Source organism: Nilaparvata lugens, chromosome 2 (genome assembly GCF_014356525.2).
Source record: "Nilaparvata lugens isolate BPH chromosome 2, ASM1435652v1, whole genome shotgun sequence".
Lineage (NCBI taxonomy): Eukaryota > Metazoa > Arthropoda > Insecta > Hemiptera > Delphacidae > Nilaparvata > Nilaparvata lugens.
The window spans coordinates 52174163-52192846 of record NC_052505.1 but is presented as its reverse complement, the minus strand read 5'-3'; the positions used below and the strand labels follow the sequence as shown (position 1 = coordinate 52192846).

Genomic DNA, 18684 nt, shown 5'->3' with positions numbered 1-18684 from the left:
TACAAATGCCAGTGGAAATAAGTAGTCTAAATAACAAAAATCATTCAAAAAGACTGGCAAAAATTTCTAGGCCAACTATTAGAATAGTTCAAATTTAATGTAATAAATTTGTAGTAGGTCTGAGCAGGTAATTTCAAAATAGCTGGCAAATCTCCTGGCCAGCTATGAGAATAACTATTATTCAAATCGGTAATAGAATTGTAGTAAATAATCAGGTAAGTAAGTCAATAAAAGGAACAGATACCGCCTTTCAAGTGTGCTGCCGTCCAATCTCAATGTCCAGAGAAATTTGAATATCAGGAACCAGAGTTGAATAAGGAGATTCAGTGAGACTTGAAATTCAGGAACCAGTGTTTCAGCAAGGATGATGTACCATGGAGAGAATAATGTAGTTTCTGTTGGGTTGGTAACAAATGGAGCGGGAAGGTGCTAAATTCAAAAATACTGAAGAATTTGCTCTGAGTTTCAACACCATTATTTATGAATTGCTCATTGAACTTTTGGAGGTTACACTTTTGTTAACGATTGATCAGATGTTTTGTAACAGCTCAGACACAGCTGACTGACTCAATATTATCAATGTCATGCCAGGTTTCAATGCAAGCTATAATATTATTTCTAAAATTAAGAACTATTGAAAAATGATAAAGAATTTCAATATAAACAAATAAAAATTATTATTGTTAAAATTATTCTTTACTCACGAAATTACATTATAATGTCGAATGTTGTAGTAACAAACAAGGTCATAGCATGAATAAGAGCTGATAAGAGCAGCAAAATTAATTATGACAGTTTCTAATATAATAAGAATTTTATAGAAATATTAAATTATAAATCATTGTTTCAACTGAGTCACATGGTGAATGAATGAATCTCTTTGGCAAGTCTAAGCCAATCATATGTCATAGAAATGGCACCAAAAGGGATGATCGTTTGGAAGCATCATATATTAATCTGTTATCAGCAAGCAAACTTGCCTTATCATATATGCTAGCGCATGTATTAGTTACTGTATAGGGGAACTGTATATAGAGAATTAAGCAATTTACAAAATTATACAAATTAAGTTATTATTGTAATCAAAGGAATTATATTTTACTCCTTGCCACTGATGTCATGCCTACGTCATAATCATTCTAACAATGGCGAATTTTTATGCAAATTAATTACACAGAGATTCCAAGAAAAAGGTTCTAGCCAAAGGCTTAGAAGAAGGCAGCACACTTCCCTTTTAAAATCTTCACCATTAAGACCTTGTTAAAAAGTTACCAAAGACCTATTAGTGAAATTTTATTCGATTTTTGTATTTTTTATCTGTGAGCCAATATCTTAGGCTAATTTATCTATTATTTTGTAAAATTATTCATCAATAATTGATTATTCTAGACATTCAAATTTAATTATTCCCCAATTTAATTGGTGAAGGAAATATTTAATTAAAATTCCACACATGCTAAGACTGAAGCCTGGATCAGCCACCAATCATACAAAATTGATTTAAAGGAACCACAACCACCAAGAGGATTCACATGAGTTTTTATGTTTGGGGCCCCAATCTTCACTTCGAAAAAATATAGTGCAGAAAAATATAAAATTTTCTTCATTAAAGTAATGGCCACACCGACAAGCGCTTATAATCATTAAGATCTTAGATATTATTTGGTATAGAATTATAAGAACTTGTAGTTGATTAACTATCCTCCGCTGCCAGAACCACGACCTTGAGTAATTTTAAAAATCTTTTATAATTTGTTTTCATTATTTTTAAAAAACTGTTAAATTTGTCAATTATAAAGTCTGTTGGATCATGCATGGTATCACTCCAGCACAAGCAAATTTCTAGTTATTTTGTTGATGTTAAACTATTTTTAATCTGTAATCCAAGCTTTAAATCTGCACTGTCAAATTATATATTTTATTATATTATATTTCCACTTTGTCAATTCGTCTTCTGAGTTCGATTATTTCTTAAGCCTGTCAATTATTGTGTCTGACACGTTCTATATTATCAAGAACCAATCAAGTACGATCATTGAAATAATTGATTCAACCTGGATATTGGAACAGATCGAAGTGGATGTAGTGTGTGGGGTCAGATCGAGATTACCTATTCTCTGTCCTTACCTGCTCCTATATCAGCTTTTATCTGTGACCAACCTCGGCTTGGAAGTGAATTTTTCTACTGTATGGCAGATGCAGCTGGAGATAATACAATTTCCTACAATAGAGCATAAAGCCCAACAAGTATATTCCGAAACGATCTCTGGTCCTCAGTACCCTATCTTAATCCTTCGGAACTTATTAGAGATGCAGTCCCGTGGATTATCTACTTCGGGGTTTTTGCTCGACCTGTATGATTTTGTGTGTTGTTTCATCACAGGTGATAGTTTTGAGATCACCGTACTCAGTGTTTAGCGACTGCTACTCTACATCTCAAATTTTATCATCATACAATCAGTCACAAGAAGAATCAAGGGTGAGCGAGTGTTTATGCTTCCTGCGATTCAGATGATTGTATCGAATCTTGTAGTGACTCAGTCAGTCTGGTGTTCACTTAGCATCACGCATGCATTTTCAAATTCCTAACCTCAATACTAGGGACTCAGTACAAGATTCATTATATGTGTGTCAACTTAACCTTGGCGGCGATAGTAATTCCCTAAGAAGAGCTTCACAATATATATATATATATATATATATATATATATATATATATATATATATATATATATATATAGTATATATAATATTATATATAAAAAAATTTCCAAAGATACACCCAAAATCCGCGCTTTTTGGCGTTTTCTCAGCTTTATCGAGAACAATTGAACAGAAAATGTTAAAATTCAGTACAGAAGCTCAGCTAGGGTGTAAAAATGTTGTGTTAGAAGGAATTTGCAATAACATCAAGATACGCTCAAATTAGCGTTTTTCCAGCATTTTTTGCTTTTTCTCAGATTTATCGAGAACAAATTAACAGAAAGTGTTCAAATTTACTACAGAAGTTCAGCTGGGGTGTAATAATGTGATGTCTGAAGGAATTGAAATAACGCCAAAGATACGCCCAGAATCTGTGTTCTTCCAGCGTTTTCTCAGCTCTATCGAGAACAAATGAACAGAAAATGTTCAAATTCTACAGAAGCTCAGCTGGGGTGTAATAATGTTGTGTCAGAAGGAATTTGAAATACTGTAACACCAAAGATACGCCCATAATTAGCTTTTTGCGTTTTCTCAGTTCTTTCATCAAGTAATAAACAGAAAATGTTCAATTTTGTACAGAGGTTTAGCTGAGGTCTAAAAATTTTGTGATGAGGTGACTTTAATATTTCATCAAAAATACGCCAAAATCAGCGTTTTTCCGACGTTTTTCTCAGCTTTTCTGCGTTTTTCAGTACTTTGACTTCCTGATGGAATGAAGCATGCTCAAATGAAAAATGCAGACGAGCGATGCGAGCCTGCTGATCTCCTTTTTGAACTATCCAGTCGGTTAGGCGGATATGGAGAGTGAAGCGAGTTCATTATTATATATATATATATATATATATATATATATATCATCTACTCTGAAGATAGGATTAATCAGACTGTAGAATAATTCATAATCAATCAGCTGATAAGTGGATTACACAGATGTCTGGAAAAACCATGTCAATTTCTATAAGGTCTACAGTTTCAATCAAAGACCTTAAAGAGATATGCATCTTTAAGGTCTTCGGTTTTAATAACTTGTTTTGCAGTCATCCTATTACATTAAGCAAGCAATTTCTGTATATCTGTTGATATTTTTATATCTGGTTATCTATGTTCAACGGATCTCGAAAACGGCTCTAACAGTTTTCACGAAATTTGGAACATAGTAGGTTTATGATATAAAAATTTGATTGCACTAGGTCTCAACCCTGGGAAAACTCACTGAAGGACATGAAAAGGATAACAATAATTCATCCGGAAAAACAGATGATAATTTTTGTTGTCTGTCGAAACAGAAGATGCATGTGTGGGAGAGAGACAGAATATTATTTCCAGCTGTGTAATTAATCACCTAGAAATATTATCTAGAAATTTTAATCGACTTGATCAAAATATCTGATTTGTTGACATTACATGATAATAATTCTAAACTAGAGTATATCAAATTTTCAAAATTATTCATTATTTGACAAATTATTTTGTTATTCAATTTGTTTGTAAATAATTTAAATTAGACCTTTTTTGTTTTCAAATTTTTGGTCTGAAATTGAACCTGAATGGAAGTGTATTTAACATTGCCTACTTTTTGGACTATTTATAGTATAACAAAAAATCAATGTATAAATAAAATTCGTGGGGAATAAAACAGTTGGGATTTGCCTGTTAGTCCTTCCTCAATCATTTTAAAGAATGTTGTGTTCTGTTTATCAATAGTTTATAAATAACAAGTGAAGCTCGGTGCCCCGATATTGGTACTATTATGTGTGCCCATCATTGTCAATATTCTCACTTTGAAAAAACTAATTCAATAGTTGATTTAAAATAATCAAATGAACTTAATAATGCTGAAAAAATTATAATATTTTTTATTGTAAAAAAAATTCTCATCAGATAGAAAGATTATCACAGAACTGGATGAATTATATCATACGGAATACAAATTCAACCGTGAACTGAGTTCTTCTCAAACAGGTGACATTGGCTTACTTGTGGATGAGAAAACTGCATGAGGTCTACTGTTCACAGAACTACTAAATACATTCAGTACAAGAATACATTATCTTTTTCATAATAGCCTACACATGGGGATTCATCAAACATGACCATTGTTTTTGAATAAAAACAAGACAGCTCTGCGTAGTACAGTCCGTCCAAGAAGTGTACACTCCGGCTTGTTTTTGGAATGTCAGAGATTCGATGTGTCTGACTTTTTCGTTTTCTGTAGTACGAATGTAAAAGTGTCCGTTTTGGCGCCTAACGCAAACGCCGATTCCAGACTCTTTCAAAAACAGTCTTCCCCTGTCGCTGGCGTAAGGTGTCAATTTATGAGATAGTCGCTGTTCACTCCTGTCAGGTTCTGGGTTTGTCCACAAAGAAGAAGGGACAAACTCTCTGAGGTTTGTTTGGAACAATCCTCTTCTCTGTGGTTTGTCAGAGGACTAAGGTGGCAGGTACCAGTATATTCATACTGAAAGTCGATGAAGCCAACATGTACAGCCATATAACAATATCGTGACGTCAGCATCGGATAGAAAACTTCTATGTAGAGCTTGTAAATCAGATAGATCTTATATTTCTATGTATAATAAACTTAATAATCTACTTTCATCTAAAATAGACACAATCTGCTATGGAAAACAAAGTCTACAGAGAAGTGATCTTTTCCGATGCTGACGTCACTGATATGGTGATATGGCAGTAGATGTTGGCTTCAGAGGCTAGACTTCCTGTGTGTCTATTCTATAACTGGTCTAAGCCTGTGCTGAGTGCCTGTCTCCTGTCTTGAGCAGTGAACTCTATACTAACTGGAACGGGCTGTCCAATGCTAAGCTACAGCCAAAAGTGTGTAAGGCGGAGTAAGTGAGATAGGTCTACCGTGTGGGACTCCCTTCTCTCTCGTACTATACATTAAAGCAGGTTGTTGCAGCTCTTGAGTACGATTATTCATTTTTAAAGTTGAAAAACGGATTTGAATGAGTATTAGGGATATCAGTATTAGATCACAACTTTTTCTCTTAAATATTGTGATGTTTTTGGCATAAAATGCGTAGAATTGAATAAAAATACGACCATGAAATGGTGATGTATACACAATAATTGTGTGGCATTTGGATGCAAGAAGGGGCATGTTAAAGGAAATAAAATACCATTTCACAGAGTCAAACATTTTTAGTCTATTAATTAATTTCAAGAAACCTTTTTGTTTTACATACATTTCCAATATTTTTTTCTATATTGATCAGTTTATTTGACCAAAAATAGAACAAAAAATTTGGTTATATTCCTAGTATGGGTGATAGTTTCTATGCTAATTGAAAATTAGACCTATACTTTATAGCATCTAAAATAAAGAAACATAGTTGAAAAACAATTAATCCTTATTCAAAAAAGAATAAATACAAATGATTAATAATTCTGTGTTATCATCATGAGATGACATAATTTATTTTTGGTACCTACCTACTTTTATTTTGAAAAATATGATATTGCTATCAGCCGAATTGTGATTGATTTTTGAAACCTTCCTGTTTCAAATAAATAATCGTTCAAATTACAATAATTATTTAGCATATTTTACTGTTTGTTTATCATATGGTCATAATTATAATACAATTAATATAAATGTTTCTTCTTAGATTTCTTTGCATCATTTCTGAAACTCCCACACTTACATGATTTGAAATGTTATCAGAATGCCTATAGTGAGGTCCAAGTTATAATGGCAGTGGATGAATATAGAAGAATAGCGATACCGGTTCTCTACATTGATTAATTATATTTCTATACCGTCAAAAACATAATTGATATTGTTGGGGACCTAGAAAAGGATAGTACCACCGGCTTTGTCGGAAGATAGACAAGCAAAGCAAAACCAAAGTTGATCAAATACTGTCATTATAACGTAGACCTCACTGTAGTATATTGCTATCATTACATATTCCATAATCCTCTGTTATTGAATCATCATGAATCCACATCATTCATTTTATTTACCTACTTTTATTGTAAAAATATGAGATTGTTATCAGCTGAATTTGTAATTAATTTTTGAAATCTTTTAATTTCAAATTGTTCATTTTACTCTGGTTATTATGTAGCATATTTTACTGTCTGCTTATCATAGTCATATAATAATAATATAATAAAATGATTTGTAATTACACCAATGCACACCTACATAATTTACATTCATAGCCTGCTGTAAGTAGGCCTATATTATTAAATTGGGATATTTCCTTAAACAAAAATCATACATCTTTCCTCAACAATAACAATAAATCATATAACCAAAAAACAAAGTTTATCCTATCAAAATAAAATAAGACTGTGTTTAATAGTTTCAATTAAACACAGCCCTCCTTTGGACTGTGTACGAACAAAATTCGGGATTTGAATAATAAGGACTATGAGCCTTTTTTTCATTCCCATTCATTTCATGACAGTTATATTTGTCCTTGTTAAATAAATAAAATTAATAAATGATACGCTTCTCTGAAATCTGGCCCAAAGTTATTCACTTGCTTGTGAAAAGTTGACAATACCGTACTAAAACTATTGCAGTCACAAATGAAAAAAATCTTTTCTTTATTCATATTCAACCTATTTCATTATTTTTGCTCTCAAAGAGTAACAATGAATGCTCAATAAAGGAAAAATAATGCGCCCATGGAATAAGACATACAATATAGAAATAAAATAGAAATTGAAACTATGCAATGCATTTTTCCTTAAGAGCCAATGTGTTACAAAATGACGAATCCCACAGCAATGCGGGTTGCCTATCTTTACCAGCTGCCTCACTTTCTTTGTTTTGCTAGTCCATTCAGTTAGTATAGAGTTCAGTGGTCTTGAGTGTGAGTATCTAGTGAATGTGAACACACGGACGGTTGAGTAGAAGGTTGTTCTGCTTCAGTAATTAAATTGCAGTAACTACATTTATTTCACGAAATTTTTGTGAATTAAGAGTTTTAATATTCCAATCTATTATACGGTACGTATATTCACCAGCCACAGTATTGTGGTTGCAATATGAAAATATGCTTGTAAGTTATCACTTCGTGATAAGTTAGTCCATTCTCGTGTTCGTCAAACTTTGGGCTAAATTCAAGATTGGTTTTTATTTTCATCAAAGTTCCATAAATAATATTTCTAAAAATGATGAGTCAAATACATTTATAAGTATTTTTGCCAAAGTGTACGTTCAGTGCCAAAATACCTGTCATCAATTTTTGGTTTTGAATCCGAGTTACAAATCTGTCTTTAATTGATGGTTATCCTAGAAATTTTTTTCTTTAAATTAAAAAATAACTAGCTACGCTGATTTGAATGGAAGCTATCGTACCCGATAGCTAACGTAATAGCTAATGCAATAATAATAGGCCTATGCTAATGTAAAGGTAGGTCTTCGTTTGTGTGAAAACTGCCGACTTTGACGCCAGGCCAATTTGTTGCGTGATATTAATTTTGTCCAAATTTCAAATGTTCTGAGTGTTTTTATTATCTAAAATTAATTATTTATATATCTAAGATATTTTCTTTTATATTATAAATAATGCGTGTACCGTATAGGTTAGTCTAAAGCTAAACGCTGAAATAGCCCACGTCTTCGGAAGATGAAGCCGTCCTATCTCCTAATGTTGAATCCGAGTTACAAATCTGTCTTTAATTGATGGTTATCCTAGAGATTTTTTTCTTTAAATTAAAAAATAACTAAGCTACGCTGATTTGAATGGAAGCTATCGTACCCGATAGCTAACGTAATAGCTAATGCAATAATAATAGGCCTATGCTAATGTAAAGGTAGGTCTTCGTTTGTGTGAAAACTGCCGACTTTGACGCCAGGCCAATTTGTTGCGTGATATTAATTTTGTCCAAATTTCAAATGTTCTGAGTGTTCTTATTATCTAAAATTATCAAAACATTTTCTTTAATAACATTATTATTGTAATTTAAAAGTAAATCTTGACCGCTCTCTTTGAAACATAATTGAATAGGCTAAAGTATAAGATAGCCTACTCGAGAGAATTTTTTATTTTTGTTGTGAATTTTCTTTCAATTCTTCATTTTAGTATTTTCTATTCTGTTAATATATTTACGTCCGTGCTAACTCAATTTAAATCAAGTTAAGAATATGATAATCTTATCTCCTACCCCCACTGGCGAACAAGAGTCATCTTATGCCAGTGTTTTTTCACTTGTAATCTATTATTACAGTTGCATTATTGTATTTGTCATGCTAGACTATTTGGTTTCTGTATATGTATTTATTAGTGTGAAATAAATTTTAATTTGAAAATAGAACATTCTAGGCTACTTAGATCAATTGGAATCCAGCCGATCTGAGATCCTCCCCTTGTCGTGGTAGAAGACAGCATTATGCACAAACCTAAACCACCCCTACGATAGCTTTCATTCAGCGTAGCTGAGCTAAGTTAGGACCTCAAGCCTTTCTTCAAATTATAAAATTAATCATTTTTCGCATAACTATCAACAAATTATTGATTAAGACGGATTCAAAGTTTGCATATTTTGTTTGACCATTTAGATTATTTGACAAGATCCAGATCCCCTGTTTAGGTAGGTAGTGGATGCTATTTAACTATCTATCTGAATATAACATTGGGAGATGGGCGGCTACGTCTTCCAAAGACGAATTTCAGCGTAGCGTAGCTAAGAGTGTAAAGACCTCTACTCAGACAATACGCGCTTTATCTATAATATTATAAAGGAAAGAGACAGTCGACGCATGAACGGGATAGGAAATACACTAATGACGCATCATCACGCCTGAACTACTGAAAACTTTAACTTGAAATTTTGCTTAAAGATTCTGAATTTACCCTGGATGGACATTGGCTTATTTTAATTGCCATTAATCAATTAATTCTAATTTAGTAATTGGAACAAATCTATGCAATTTGTGATTCATAAGTATAAAAGCCCAACCAAACAGGGCATTCTCCAAGTGACTCCATTCCCTTAGTTTTTAGCGCGCGCGGTCAAAGGTTGAGGGTTCAAGACTAAGACTTAGCGAGTCTTTTTCCATATCTATACTATATTTATAAAGGGTTGGTGAAAAGTATAGAAACAGCTGAATATTTCATTTAAAAGGGAAATTTGAAGATAGGTCTGGTGGGGATCCTATTTGAATAGAAAGAACTACTTTTTTGTCCCATCAAAATTTTGGTCCGCCATCTTGGTGGTACCGCCAATTGGAACCGTCATTTGAAACGAACTTCATTCTTTTAAATTGGAAGGTGGTCATAATTATGATAGATGATTTCGGTACAGAACTTCAAGAGAAAATGAATGATGAAGAACACACATCGATATCTCGAACCGCTCAAATGTTATTCACATCCAGATATATTAATAAATCATCTATAACTAGTAGTTCTGTGAACAGTAGACCTCGCGCAGTTATAAACCGCAGCCTCCTCTTATACTGTCTGTCCATCAGAGTAAATCCTGTCTGTATGTCGGTGTCGGCTAGATATCGGAGTGAAAACGGCTAATGGCTGTTAGAGTTGGTGTATCAAAAATGCTAACATAAAAAGCTAATCTCCTTCAAGACATACTGGCCACAGGACAGCCCAAGTTCAAAGCAGAGAAAGTTCGAGGGACAATACTATGTTGTTTTAGTTATTAATTGCATGCGTTATTGCACGCAATCAATAGTTCATTTATTTATTAATTCACAATGGAGACAACGGGTTTCCCCAAATATATCTCCTTAACAAATAAAAATTGTACAGATAGAAATGAAAAAGAAAATAATGATAAAAATAATAAAATAATACGAACCTATGCAATAATAAATAAGTAATACAAAAACAAAAATAGGTACCAACTAATTCAAAAAGGAAAATACAAAGATTTCAAATACTACTTATGAAAAAAGTAAAAACAAAACAAATTGAGAATTCAAAATTGCAAACTTATAAAACTAAAGAATATAATAACAAATAATGAACAAAAATGTTATCAATAGAATAAATAACATTTATAACTGAACGACGTCCCAACCATATGCACATCCACACTGATACACCAACTATTCATTTGATCAAATCATGGTTGCACAAGATTTAATTATCATATAACGCTTTCCGGAATTTAGCGCGAGAAACCCAGAAGATATATAGGCGCCCAGAGAAGCTGTTCTTTGCATCAAAGCTGCAAAGTTCTTTGCATCCTATTTAATAGTGCATAAAAATTTCATTCAATGAAGCATGCAATTTATAGTCTACACAACTGCTGATTTTTTATCATGTTACATAGAGATATTGAATTGCATGCGTCATGGCATGCGATTTATAATCCACTCGACAGCTGATTTATGATGAATAATTCTATAGTCAGATTTTTACTCTAATATTGACGTATGAAGGAGGCTCCTTTTTCCTTTTATATTATCCTTGAAATGCAAAATTTCCAAAAACCTTGTATATACGTTGATGCGCAATTTAAAAAGGAACATACCTGTCAAATTTCATGAAAATCTATTACCCTGTTCCGCCGTAAATGCGCAACATTGCCTTCTAATCTCTCTTCAAAGTATCGTCCAATATATGAGCCACCATGACCGAAAGGGTCATGACCCTTATTATAAAATTGTTTCATAAACTACTATTATTCAATAAGTGAAACTAAGTTCAAGTGAGATAAGAGCCCAATAAAATAGTTTTCTTATTGTAAACTAGCAGGTACCCGTGCTCCACAAGGGCCTAATTAAAAACCTGACAAACTGAAAACTTGGCCTATTGAAATCTTGAATGATTTAAAATAGGTCTATAACCATCCTTGGTGAATTGAGAATCTATATGTCAAATTTCAAGTTAATCAGTCCAGTAGTTCAGACATCCTTTTTTATTGACCGAGCGAAGTGAGGTCTTAGATTCAAGTCGACGGTTTGGCATTTTTCTCAATGTTTAAATGTTTATATGTGCGCATTTACGGCGAAACGCGGTAATAGATTTCCATAAAATTTATTAATTAGGCACTTGTGAAGCACGGGTACCTGCTAGTTACAATAAAAAAACTATTTTATTGGGCTTTTATCTCACTTGAACTTAGTTTCACATATTGAATAATAGTAGTTTATGCAACAATTTTATAATAAGGGTCATGGCCCTTTCGGTCATGGGGATTATGTATTGGACGATACTTTGAAGAGAGATTAAAAGGGAATGGATATAACTATACTATCCAGGCATATTGTACAATAGGATATGATTTCTTCACATGCTCTGATTAGTGCTGGCATCAGTAGGTGGAACTGATGATCAGTTTTGCCAGAATCAAAATTACTATCCATGTATGGTGCCAACCTCTCCGACTTACAACTTTTTTTGAATAATTAAACTCACATGGCTAATTGACCGAGCGAAGTGAGGTCTAAGATTCAAGTCGACGGTTTGGCATTTCTAATGTTTAAATGTATATATGTTGCGCATTTACGGCGAAACGCGGTAATAGATTTTCATGAAATTTGACAGGTATGTTCCTTTTTTAATTGCGCGTCGAATTATATACAAGGTTTTTGGAAATTTTTCATTTCAAGGATAATATAAAAGGAGAAAGGAGCCTCCTTCATACGCAAATATTAGAGTAAAAATCAGACTATAGAATAATTATTCATCATAAATCAGCTGACAAGTGATTACACAGATGTGTGGAGAAGCCAGTCTATTGCTGTATTTCCATAAGGTCTGTAGTTTCAATCAGGTACTTGTGGATTTGAATACTGCGTGAGGTCTACTGTTCACAGAACTACTAGTATAATCCTTGAAATGCAAAATTTCCAAAAACCTTGTATATACGTCGACGCGCAATTAAAAAAGGAACATACCTGTCAAATTTCATATTTCCTTTTTAATTGCGCGTCGACGTATATACTGTCTTTAACCTTAGACTTCACTTCGCTCGGTCAATAAAAGGAAAAAATCTGGTGTGGCGCACTCACACAACTTTCCTTGCCGTTATGAAAATTGATCACCTGACGCTAGTGTTCCCGCGCATCTCAAGTCTACTACTATTCAAAGATCTGAGCCAGCTGGTGACAGGACAATAACGCTGGAAACACACGAGGTCTGCTATCTCTTCATAGTGAATGATTTAATAGAATCAACAGTTGTAAACAGTTTGCAATTGAAATAATCACATTTTCTCGAATTTCGAGCTTATTTTCAATTTTAGGTGAAAATGTTACTGAACATTGATTGTAGAGATTTTCATGCTCAATCTTTTCCACTTATTTTTTTTTGTTTGTTTAACCCTACAGAGACACACTTACTTTATGCTAACACAGTAGACACACTGGGGTGTTGAACACCCCAATTTAATTTTGCATTTTTCTTTGAAAAAATATGAAAAAAAACAAGTACTTGGACCATACTTCATCATTTATAATCATTTTTGTTCAAAGTGCATACAGAAATCAAAAGTAAAGCACTGCTTATCAATATTTATACTAATTTTAGAAGTACGTATGCTCCGCCTAAGTGTTGGAGCTCCTAATCCGGTTTGAACGAATGGCTTGATCATTGCCAATGATAACTTCATCAAAAACTCACGTCTCTTCATGTTATTATTTTGAATCTCAAGTTGTAGAGAATCATAGCATTCATTCCAATCTGATCCATCATCCCATACCACATTCGTAGTGACAATACAAGTAAATCTTTGTAATAAAAGTATTTGATGAAAGTTGGGTGTTAGACACCCCAAACGAAGAACAAGATGAGCTGGTGACCTTGCAGAATGCTATTACTGACTGGAAGTGGTGGGGAGAGTAGTTGACAATACTACACACCTAATTTAGACTGGGCATAAATTTCCATCTGTTTGATATTGTCAACTGCAGAACAGAAAAAAAATCCCTGGGGTGTGAAACACCCCAGTGTGTCTCTTTAGGGTTAAATTGTATCTGAAGCCTGATAATTGGGAATATAAAATCAAACTTTGCATAGATGGGGCGGAGCTCCTGAAATTTTTACAGATATGGGACTTATGGCAGTTGATAGAGCTTATCAATGACTAATTTAGGTATGAATTTGATCAAAATCGTTGGAGCCGTTTTCGAGAAAATCGCGAAAACCCCTGTTTTTGACAACATTTCCGCCATTTTAGCCGCCATATTTAATTGAATGTGATTGAAATTGTTCGTGTCGGATCCTTATATTGTAAGGACCTAAGTTCCAAATTTTAAAGTCATTCCGTTAATTGGGAGATGAGATATCGCGTACACAGACGCACATACACTCATACACACACCACACACACACACACACACACACACACACACACACACCACACACACACACACACACACACACACACACCATACAGACCAATTCCCAAAAACCACTTTATTGGACTCAGGGGACCTTGAAACGTATAGAATTCAGAAATTGGGGTACCTTAATTTTTCCGGAAAGCAATACTTCCTTACCTATGGTAATAGGGCAAGGAAAGTAAAAATCGAGCCTCAAATTTTGACGTTCAATAACTTTTTTTAGTGTGCACCGAATTTGATGATTTTTCTTTAGTTGTGTTTGTTATGTTCAGGAGCAAGTTTATGGCCTATCAAATGTATGATCCGACTTCAAGACTCTTTCCTACGGTCCTTTAAAGTTTACATGTAATTCTTATGGGAAAAGATTTGTGAGCTGGCCACACACAGAAATAAAAATCAGCTGTTATAATCATTGCGTCATGTAACAGCCGTCGGTAGATCTGTTTTTACTTTCCTTGCCCTATTACATAGGTAAGGAAAGAATTGCTTTCGAAAAAAATTAAGGTACCCCATTTGTAAATTTCCATACGTTTCAAGTCCCTGACACCAAAAAAGTAGTTTTTGGTATTGGGCTGGTGTGTGTGTGTGTGTGTGTGTGTGTGTGTGTGTGTGTGTGTATGAGTGTATATGCGTCTGTGTACAAGATATCTCATCTCCCAATTAACGGAATAACTTGAAATTTGGAACTTAAGGTTCTTACAATATAAGGATCCGACACGAACAATAATTTCGATCAAATTCAATTAAAGATGGCGGCTAAAATGGCGAAATGTTGTCAAAAACAGGGTTTTTCGCGATTTTCTCGAAAACGGCTCCAACGATTTTGATCAAATTCATACCTCAATTAGTCATTGATAATTCTATCAACTGCCATAAGTCCCATATCTGTAAAAATTTCAGAAGTTCCGCCCCATCTAGGCAAAATTTGATTTTAGATTCCCAATTATCAGGCTTCAGATACAATTTAAACATAACATTTCAAGTGGGAAAGATTGAGCATGAAAATCTCTACAATTAAAGTTCAGTAACATTTTCACCTAAAATTGAAAATAAGCTCGAAATTCGGGAAAATGTGATTATTTCAATTGCAAACTGTTGACAACTGTTGATTCTATTAAATCATTCACTATGAAGAGATAGCAGAGCTTGTGTTTCTATAGCGTTATTGTCCTGTCACCAGCTGGCTCAGATCTTGAATAGTAGTAGACTTGTGATACGCGGGAACACTAGCGTCAGGTGATCAATTTTCATAACGGCAAGGAAAGTTGTGTGAGTGCGCCACACCAGATTTTTCTATTTTCTCTCTACTGCTTCACAAAATTTTGATTCTAATAACAATGCCGCGGTACGAATGACGTCCAAACTTAAGTCGTAGAGCTCGAAATGCTGTAAATTTATAATAGGTACGTGAAAATCAGCAGCAAGGAGATATACCAGTCAATTTCCAACAAGCTGCATTCAACTATATAAAAAATACAAACTGCTGCACAACTAACTAAGCACATAGGAAGTCCATATTGAGTTATAAATAATGTAAATACGGATTTTTGGATAATTTTCATAAAATTATAGTGCATCAGATTAAGCTAAGGCTAAGCACACCAGTGGAGGCGCGGCTTGGTGATACAAAGTGTTGATCTCATGGAGATTGCCTTATCACACCGTTCCACGCTATGCCCGGTTCAGTGAGTTCTTCCATTCAAACCAATAAGCAAGAAGCACCTGGATGCAAAATGCCGCATCGCGCCTCCTCAGGTGTGCATCCAGCTAAAGTCTGTAATGAGATACATTAACTATCTGGCGGTACGAAGTTCGCCGGGCCAGCTAGTACGCCAATATTAAGCTGCGTACACATATACGCGCTTCCAACCAGCACCGAGCACGCTCCGCCCTCGTACCGCCCTCGTACCGCCTTCGTTCCTCCATCGAACCACAGTCGCTCCGCCTACGCACCCATCATGAACGTTACGGAAGATGTTAGATCTTCTCGCGTTCCCCGGTCGAACCTTTGTTGCTCCTCGGTCGATCATCAATCGCTCTGCTGGAGTGACGTTCGGTTGCGGAGCAGAGCGAAAGTCTGTACGCACCTTTAGAGTGAAAATCAGACTATAGAATTATTCATCATAAATCAGCTGACAAGTGATTACACAGATATGTGTGGAGAAGCCAGTCTACAAAGACCTTAAAGAGATATAGACCCACAATGCCTATGCCTTCCCAATGATAGCTCTTACTTGAAATTGAAGGCCGCCATTGTGGTATTTTAGCACGAGATATTATATTTCACTTTTTGTGTAGTATATAGATAGTGTATTTTGTGTAGTATAGATATTATATCTATATATTTGTAATACTATAGACCAAAGGCATTGGTATGTAATAATCTTATAGGTTGCCCCCTCAATGGCCGATTTCAATTCCAAGTACGACACTAGCGCTGCATGTGAGTCTATGCATCTTTAAGTTCTTTGCCAGTCTATTGCTTTATTTCCATAAGGTCTATAGTTTCAATCATGTACTTGTGTATGAGAATACTGCGTGAGGTCTACTGTTCACAGAACTACTAGTAGAATTCAAGTATTTTTTTTTTATTAACCGAGCGAAGTGAGGTCTAAGACTCGACGGTTTGGCATTTTCCTTAATGTTTGAATGTTTATATGTTGCGCATTTACGGCGAAAAGCGGTAATAGATTTTCATGAAATTTGACAGGTGTTTCTTTTTAAATTTGCGTCGACGTATATGCAAGGTTTTTGGAAATTTCGCATTTCAATGATAATATAAAAGGAAAAAGGAGCCACCTTCATACGCCAATATTAGAGTAAAAATCAGACTATAGAATTATTCATCACAAATCAGCTGTTGAGTGGATTAAAAAACGCATGCCATGGCGCATGCAATTCAATATCTCAATGCAACTTGGTAAAAAATTAGCAGCTGTGTAGACTATAAATTGCATGCCTCATTGAATGCAATTTTTATCCACTATTAAAATAATAGGTTGCAAAGAACTTATGATGCACAGACAACTAACAGCTTGTCTGGGCGCCTAGATGTCTTTTGGTTTTCTCGCGCTAAATTCTGGAAAGCGTCATATGATACTACCATACTAGGTATTGAATCTTGTGTAAGCATGATCTGATCTAATAAATAGTTGGTGTATGAGTGTGGATGTGCATATGGTTTGGAACGTCGATCAGTTATAAATGTTATTTATTCTATTGATACAATTTTTGTTTATTATTTGCTATTATATTCTTTAATTTTTTATAAGTTTTGGAATTTTTGATTCTCAATTTGTTCTATTTTTTACTTTTTTCATAAGTTTTTGAAATCTTTGTATTTTTCATTTTTGAATTAGGTGGTATTTTTGTTGTTTGTATTATTATTCTATCATTGCATAAGTTTGTATTATTTTTATCATTATTTTCATTTGTGTGTACAATTTTTATTGTTAAGGAGACATATTTGGGGAAACCCGTGTCTCCATTGTGAATAAATAAATAAATAAATGAACTATTATATATATATTTATATATATATATATATTATATATATATATATATATATATATATATAATATATATATATATAATAGTTCATTTATTTATTCACAATGGAGACAACGGGTTTCCCCAATATGTCTATATATATATATATATATATATATATATATATAATATATATATATATATATATATAAATTAAAACAGGAGACACGATATAAATAGATTGAAAACACTTAAAAACTTACATTAGAAATAGGGGAAATTTTCGGAGACTGTGTCTCCTTTCTCAACCGAGAAGACTGCAGTTTTTTGAATCCAACGGTTGTGTGACCACCGTTTTGGATTCAAAACTGCAGTCTTCTCGGTTGAGAAAGGAGACAGTCTCAGAAAATTTCCCCCATTTCTAATGTAAGTTTTTAAGTGTTTTCAATCTATTTATATCGTGTCTCCTGTTTTAATTTTTATTACAAACTTTAAAGTGTCTTCTGTTATGTGCTCTATATATATATATAAGCGTATGGTGTCGCAGTGGTTGGGGCAACAAAAGTCAAGAGTAAAAAAAATAGAGCCTACCAATTTGGATTTGTCATAACATGAAATATTAATTAATAAACATGAAACTAACAACTAACAATCAGTTTTTCTCAGATTAAGATTAAATGCCGTTCAACTCCCTCAGCCAGAGGCCTGCTGGCCTCCTCATCCGCCAGGTGCAATCTAGGCAACCCTTCAGGAAAATGATACAATGTACATGACGAGACAATGTGGTCCATGGTTTGAGTATCTCCACACTCGCAATTTGAGGACTCTGAAAATCCCCAAATATGCATGCTCTTATAGCATCTTCCCTGGCCAGTTCTGAACCTCTTTAGGCGAACCCACTGCTGTCGGGGCAACTCAAATCCAGGAACTCTGCTGCCTGGATCAGACACAAGCTCTTTATTTTTCACCTCCTGAGATTCCCACATACCAGACCACTTCTGTGCTGTGGAGTTTGCGAATCCTGCTTCATAGGGGTAAAGCCAGATTGGCTTTCTGAATTTCAGGCGCAATGCAGCAGGAGAATCTGGATGCGTGCAATAACGCATGTAATTAATAACTAAAATAACATAGTATTGTCTCTCGAACTTTCTCTGCTTTGAACTTGGGCTGTTCTGTTGCCAGTATGTCTTGAAGTAGATTAGCTC

General features: G+C 34.1%; 1 protein-coding gene across 4 annotated transcripts in view; it reads left to right on the top strand.

Annotated features, from left to right (window-relative positions):
- LOC111052320 (microspherule protein 1) overlaps positions 1–18684 on the top strand; it is a 104516-nt gene that overhangs the window by 14676 nt on the left and 71156 nt on the right. Inside the window, exon 1 of one of the 4 annotated variants that reach the window (XM_039421477.1) lies at positions 7551–7684. The exons of 2 other annotated variants lie outside the window; for them this stretch is intronic. The gene's annotated coding sequence lies outside the window, so the exon portion shown is untranslated. Of the gene's footprint in view, positions 1–7550; positions 7737–18684 lie in introns of those variants that run through there. One more of the 4 variants, XM_039421474.1, reaches the window with a different exon arrangement.